The sequence below is a fragment of the Setaria viridis genome, chromosome 3 (assembly GCF_005286985.2).
Source record: "Setaria viridis chromosome 3, Setaria_viridis_v4.0, whole genome shotgun sequence".
NCBI classification, from domain to species: domain Eukaryota; kingdom Viridiplantae; phylum Streptophyta; class Magnoliopsida; order Poales; family Poaceae; genus Setaria; species Setaria viridis.
In genome coordinates, this window is record NC_048265.2 from 50,247,563 (window position 1) to 50,255,229 (window position 7,667).

General features: G+C 47.5%; 1 pseudogene; it reads right to left on the minus strand.

Annotated features, from left to right (window-relative positions):
* Positions 1-407: 407 nt before the first annotated feature.
* Positions 408-2,854, minus strand: LOC117848370 (uncharacterized; annotated as a pseudogene).
* Between the last annotated feature and the right edge of the window lie 4,813 nt (positions 2,855-7,667).

Consider the following 7,667-nt stretch of genomic DNA (forward strand, 5'->3'; position numbering starts at 1 on the left):
GATCACGGATAGCGAGGTGCTATAGCGAATGCTAAGTTCAAATAGTGGAATTCAAAAAATAGTCACAATTTTAGAGCATATATGAATATTAATATCAAGTTTACTTATAAAAAAGTTAGCCATTACATTTCATGGTAAGAATCATAAATAAATAGATATAATTAAGATGTATGGATATATATTAACATTAAATTCACGTATCAATAAATAACAAAAATTCATTTTTCATCTCTTCGTCATTACCTAAATAACCATTTTAAACATTATTATTACCATTTGATTTATATTCATATGTCACAAATATAGCGAATAGTGGACAATAACGACCGCTAAGTCCAAACATGCTATCTTGGGTCCACTACCTTGTAGCATTAATGGTACGCTACCTACCGCTAAAGCCAGCGCTATTGCGGACGCTAGAATCTTGCCTGTGCATGAAACTTCTGGTTTACATAGAATCCATAAAATATATAAATCAGTGTCTCAACACTAACCTATACTATAAAAACGAAACTAACCGTGCTTCAAACAAGAATAATTGCTGAGGCAAATATATCTTAGAAGATCTTGCTATTTCTATGTATGTTATTACAAGATCAGTGACAACAAGGAGCGCAAACAAATGTGCCTGCTACCCATCAGGGCAAGCTTGGAAGAGCAACTTTGTCCAAGGAAAGAAAGCTGACACGCCCATTATCCACATGGCAATATTTAAGAGGAATACCCCCAAAATTGTTTTCCACCATTTCCAATACAACCCTTGAGGGGGGCTTATTCCTGCACCGAAATGAAAAATAATATCAATATTTTTTTAGGACTTTATGTCAAAGTTGTGATACTCCGGTACAAACATGGATCAACAGAGTATATGAGAGCAATGTATTATGTTATAAATTTTATTCATATGCTATCACCAAAGTCGATTTGAACTCTTTTTTCCTTACTTTCATGGACAGTGTATCTGCACTTCACAAAATTTCAGACTCTTAGCCTACTACATGCCTAGAATTAGCTATTTGTCTATCTTCAGGATAAAAGTTAGTGATAATGGAAAGAAAATGTGATAAGTTGCAATAAAACGGATTAACTGAGAGTCCACTTAGACATCACGAATATTCAATCAGCTTTGAGACTGAGCTATTCATTTCTTTGGTCCATATAGCTAACAGATGGGTAACAATTGCGAGTAAATCTACTAGAGCAATAAATTAATTAATGTGCATGCCGGAGCCTCCCTTGGTCTCCATGAAACTTGGTCCATGTGTGGCAGCCTGCCAGGGGCACTCACACGCATTTCAAACAAGAAGGTATTGCTAAAATCATATCAAATGCGCCACAGGGGGAAAATCCTTTCATGTTTACAGAAAAATAGTTCAGTAATTCAAGTAGTCTAAATGATGATGGACCCTATATCTACACGAAAATACTGGGAGACCAACAGAAGATGAACTTTGGAAGATGAAACTATAATTGACCGGATAAAAGGAACATTACCTTAACAGACATAAGAGGAAACTAGGGGTTCCTGGGGATGATTTTTTTAAACTTGCTGTTAGGCAAATACACTTCAAAGGATGGAGATATCCCATCAATGTGCATTTCCTTCAGCAACATGGTTATATCACTGCAGGCACCATCGACTCTATTGAAGCTCTGATCAGTGTGAACCACTCGTGGGAGGAACAGTAGTGTCACAAGTACCACTATTCTTCATTGTCCAGGGAACACCATATCGTCCAACAATATAACCAAGCGATTCCAAGTGCTTATAAGATTTCATTGAGAAGAATCAAGGCACCTCTTTCAACCAAGAACCTGCATGGTTTCAACAAGCCAGAAATCAATGACACGGAATTCATTATTCATGCATAATCGATTAACAAATGGCTCAGAGGTTCAAGCAGCGATGAGTTTATGCTGGCCTACTGGATGCAAAGCACACCATGGCTAAAGGGCCAGTACAATAATATACCACGAGGAACCTGACATACAATGCACAGCTATGGCATTCAATCGAATAGGTGGCGTACCCGATCTCCTCGATGTTGTAGCACAGCTTGCCGCCCCGGGTGACGCCGGTGGTCAGCCACAGCTTACCCTTGCTCTCCACCACCTCCGCGGCACCGGCCTCCTCCACCTACCGCGCGCGCGACGCCACATTCCTGCGCCCACCACCGCAGAACCCATCGAGCGGGCGGGTCACACTTACACAGATCCAGCCAGCACAAACTGCTCATGCAGAGCAACCGCAAGCAAAGCACTCACCTGAACTGGACCCTCGAGGAGGCGGACGGAGCTACGTCGAGGAAGGGGTTGAGCTGCTGCTCCTCGCCATCATCGTTTCCCGCGGCGGCGCCACCCCCTGGAGCGCGGCTCATTCGGTGGCGGTTAAGGATGGCAACAGGGTGGGTTCGGATCGGGTGGAGTGTCTGGGCATGCAAAACCGAAACCCGAACCTAAAACTCAAATCCGAACCGAAAACAGTTTCGGGTGAAAATCCATCCCCGAAACCGAAATCCGCGGATACCTGAAACCCTACGAATTAATCGAAACCCGAAAATGAACAGTACAGTACAGTATAACAGTAGCAAACTAGCAATACAACACCAAGTTTACAAGTCTTAAACGATTTTGAGTACAGCAACAATACCAATCTTAACAATACTAGTATAGTAACAATTCAAATTACAAGTTCAGGGACAACAAAAATTACAATTATTTCAGAGATAGCATTCATAGCAATACAACGACGTTAACTTGGTCACAAAGCATGTTGCCATTTCTTTGGATCATTGCAGCAGATATAACTAAGCATGGAAAATTGCAGTACCAAAACAAGGAACAAGCAGCACTGCCGTCCCTGAGCCACTGACCTGCAGGCGCCGGGCGGGATGCCAGGATGGCGGCGGGGCGCGGCCTCCCCGCGGGACGACGCACGGTATACAAAATTACATAATTGCTAGTGTGGAAGCAAAACAGACCTGCACTCCACCGATGCTAATCTTAACAGCCTACTTCCTGTCAGTAAGATCTGTAACCTTATTATATAATGAAACAACATCAAGTAACATCTGTGAAGCAAGTACCAGAGGGTCAGAGGCTACGGCAAAAGGTTTTCTAAGGAAAAGAGAAGTACCTGAGCATTGTCGATGCATTCATCTAATGCCTGAAGTATGATGATGTGATGGAAGACTACCACAAGTTAAGAATCATTATCCCACCAATCCAAGTAAGTTTTCTGCAAGAAACATACTTTGGTTGTCAGTTAAAAGCATGGTCTGATAGCAAAATATTTTGGAGTGCAGACCGACAAAGAAGTTGTGCAAAAGATTGCGAATGAGCTTGTTGTTAGCGAAGGCAAAAAAAGTCTACAGAAGTGGAAATGGCAGAGAATGGTTTGTGATGCAGTATTCTAATGATAATACACTCAATGATAGTACACTCAATATGCTAATACATGTTAGTTTTTGCAGCTAATTTGTCCTATCCTTCGCCAAAAAGAATGGTTTGTGGTTTTTGTCGATTTTGAAGTAAAAGACCAGATATCTATCTTGTGTTCCGACAACTCGGAATTAACAAACAGCGGTATATTTGAGCAATTCGGTCAAACATTCTCGGAGGAGTTGGGCACAGCCTTTGTGGAATGCGGCTACGAGTCGCCACTTTCCAATCCCGTAAGGGTGCCAACTGTTAAGTTCAATGCCAATTCCAGAAACAGTGGCTTAGCATCTATGCTTGCCCCTGAGCGATACAATGGAGTTCAGATGCCCACAACCTTGAAGGGGGTCATGGTTAGTGTATTCCCCTCTTTATATTGATGTGAAGTGTATGCAAAAAATACTGTGCATTATATCCTTTTTATTTCAATTTGCAGGGGATGGAGGAATACAAAGCCTCAAAACTAGCGCACCTTGTTTTCCATCAGAAAAATACTGCAGAGCTGCCTGCACAGATTAATCATACGACAAAATATGCAAGATAGGAGCAAAGTAAAGCCAAGAGGAGGAAATGCTGCAAAGCTGCCTGCACGGATTAATCACGTAGGGCAAAAGATGCAAGACAAGAGGAGCCAAGGAAAGCCAAGAGGAAAATAGACGTGGGCAGTGTGATGATGAACTTATTAATGTCACTAACAAAAACTCACTGTTCAAGCTGCAAGCTAGGTATGTATTCTTGCTGTGGCGCCTTGTGTTTGTTCGAAACCTATATACCCATTGTGTAGTGGCTTACATGTCATATCATGTTATTTGAATACGGTCGCACCGGCAACCGGGGTCGAAAACGCAGGTGATCGTCCGAAGCCGTGAAAATGGCCTCTGGACCCATTTTCGGCCAAGAAAACGTGTGCTATAGGTCATCGGAGACCAAATACGGTCACACCGGAACCAGGGTCGAAATCGTAGGGAAGGTTCGAAATCATGAAAATAGCCTCCGGACCCGTTTTCTGCCAAGAAAATGTGTGCTATAGGTTACCGGAGCTCGAATACGGTTAGAGCGGCAAGCGGGGTCGAAAGCATAGGTGATCGTCAAAGGCTGTGAAAATGGCCTCCGGACTCATTTTTGGCCAAGAAAACGTGTGCTATAGGTCACAGGAGCCTGAATACGGTCACACCGGCCACCGGGGTTCAAAACGTGAGGATGGTCCGAAGCCGTGATAATGGCTTCCAGACCCGGTTTCAGTTGTGAAAACGTGTGCTATAGGTCACGGGAGCCCGAATACGGTCACACCGGCAACCGGGGTCGGAAACGCGGGTGATCATCTGAAGCTGTGAAAATGGCCTCCGGACCCATTTTCGGTTGATAAAACGTGTGCTATAGGTCACGGGAGCCCGAATACGGTCACACTGGCAACCGGGGTTGAAAATGCAGGTGATCATCCGAAGCTACGAAAATGGCCTCTGGACCCATTTTCGGTTGTGAAAATGTGTGCTATAGGTCACGATAGCCCGAATATGGTCACATCGGCAACCGGGGTCGAAAACGCGGGTGATCGTCCGAAGCTGTGAAAATGGCCTCCGGACCCATTTTTGGTTGTGAAAACATGTGCTCTAGGTCACGACAGCCCGAATACGGTCACACTGGCAACCAGGGTCGAAAACGTGAGGGTTGGTCCGAAGCCGTGAAAATGGCCTCCGGACCCGTTTTCGACCGTGAAAACGTGTGCTAAAGGTCACGGGATGGTCCGAAGCCATGAAAATGGCCTCCGAACCTGTTTTCGGCCAGGAAAACATATGCTATAGGTCACAGGAGTCCGAATACGGTCACACCGGCCACCGGGGTTAAAACGTGGGGCATGGTCCGAAGGCACTAAAATTGGCTCCGGACTCGTTTTCGGCCGAGAAAACATGTGCTATAGGTCAAGGGAGCCCGAATACGGTCACAACGGCAACTGGGGTCGAAAACGTGGGGGATGGTCTGAAATCGTGAAAATGGCTTCCGGACCCGTTTTCTGTGCTATAGGTCACGGGAGCCCGAATACGGTAACACCGACAACCGGGGATGAAAACGCGGGGGATGTTCCAAAGCCGTGAAAATGGCCTCCGGACCCGTTTTCTTCCGTGAAAACGTGTGCTATAGGTCATGGGAGCCCGAATATGGTAACACCGACAACCGGGGTCGAAAACGTGGGGGATGCTCCGAAGCCGTGAAATGGCCTCCGGACCCGTTTTCTGCTAGCAAAACGTGTGCTATAGGTCACGGGAGCCCGAATACGGTCACACCGACAACCGGTGTCGAAAACGTGGGGGATGGTCCGAAGCCGTGAAAATGGCCTCCGGACCCGTTTTCGGCCGTGAAAACGTGTGCTATAGGTCACGGGAGTTCGAATACGGTCACACCGGCATCCGAGGTCGAAAACGTGGGGGATGGTCCGAAGCCGTGAAAATGGCCTCCGGACCCGTTATCTGCCAAGAAAACATGTGCTATAGGTTACGGGAGCCCGAATACGGTAACACCGACAACCGGGGTCGAAAACGTGGGGGATGCTCCAAAGCCGTGAAAATGGCCTCCAGACCCGTTTTCTGCTAGGAAAACGTGTGCTATAGGTCACGGGAGCCCGAATACGGTCACACCGACAACCGGGGACGAAAACGTGGGGGATGGTCCGAAGCTGTGAAAATGTCCTCCGGACCCATTTTCGGCCATGAAAACGTGTGCTATAGGTCACGGGAGCCCGAATACGGTCACACTGGCATCCGGGGTCGAAAACATGGGGAATGGTCCGAAGCCGTGAAAATGGCCTCCGGACCTGTTTTCAGCTAAGAAAACGTGTGCTATAGGTCGCGCGAGCCCAAATACGGTCACACCGGCAACTGGGGTCAAAAACGTGGGTGATCGTCCAAAGCCGTGAAAATGGCTTCCGGACCCATTTTCGGCCGTGAAAACGTGCGCTATAGGTCAAGGGAGCTCGAATACGGTCACAACGGCAACTGGGGTCGAAAATGTGGGGGATGGTCCGAAATCGTGAAAATGGCTTCCGGACCCATTTTCTGTGCTATAGGTCACGGGAGCCCGAATACGGTAACACCGACAACCGGGGACGAAAACGTGGGGGATGTTCCGAAGCCGTGAAAATGTCCTCCGGACCCGTTTTCTTCCGTGAAAACGTGTGCTATAGGTCATGGGAGCCTGAATATGGTAACACCGACAACCGGGGTCGAAAACGTGGGGGATACTCCGAAGCCGTGAAAATGGCCTCCAGACCCGTTTTCTGCTAGCAAAACGTGTGCTATAGGTCACGGGAGCCCGAATACGGTCACACCGACAACCGGGGACGAAAACGTGGGGGATGGTCCGAAGCTGTGAAAATGTCCTCCGGACCCATTTTCGGCCGTGAAAACGTGTGCTATAGCTCACGGGAGCCCGAATACGGTGACACCGGCATCCGGGGTCGAAAACATGGGGGATGGTCCGAAGCCGTGAAAATGGCCTCCGGACCTGTTTTCGGCTAAGAAAACGTGTGCTATAGGTCGCGGGAGCCCGAATACGGTCACACCAGCAACTGGGGTCGAAAACGTGGGTGATCCTCCAAAGCCGTGAAAATGGCTTCCGGACCCATTTTCGGCCGTGAAAACGTGTGCTATAGGTCACAGGAGCCCGAGTACGGTCATACAGGCATCCGGGGTCGAAAACGTGAGGGTTGGTCGGAAGCCGTGAAAATGGCCTCCGGACCCGTTTTCGACCGTGAAAACGTGTGCTAAAGGTCATGGGATGGTCCGAAGCCATGAAAATGGCCTCCGAACCCGTTTTCGGCCAGGAAAACATATGCTATAGGTCAGAGGAGCACGAATACGGTCACACCAGCCACCGGGGTTAAAACGTGGGGCATGGTCCGAAGACACTAAAATTGGCTCCGGACTCGTTTTCGGCTGAGAAAACGTGCGCTATAGGTCAAGGGAGCCCGAATACGGTCACAACGGCAACTGGGGTCGAAAATGTGGGGGATGGTCCGAAATCGTGAAAATGGCTTCCGGACCCATTTTCTGTGCTATAGGTCACGGGAGCCCGAATACGGTAACACCGACAACCGGGGACGAAAACGTGGGGGATGTTCCGAAGCCGTGAAAATGTCCTCCGGACCCGTTTTCTTCCGTGAAAACGTGTGCTATAGGTCATGGGAGCCTGAATATGGTAACACCGACAACCGGGGTCGAAAACGTGGCGGATAC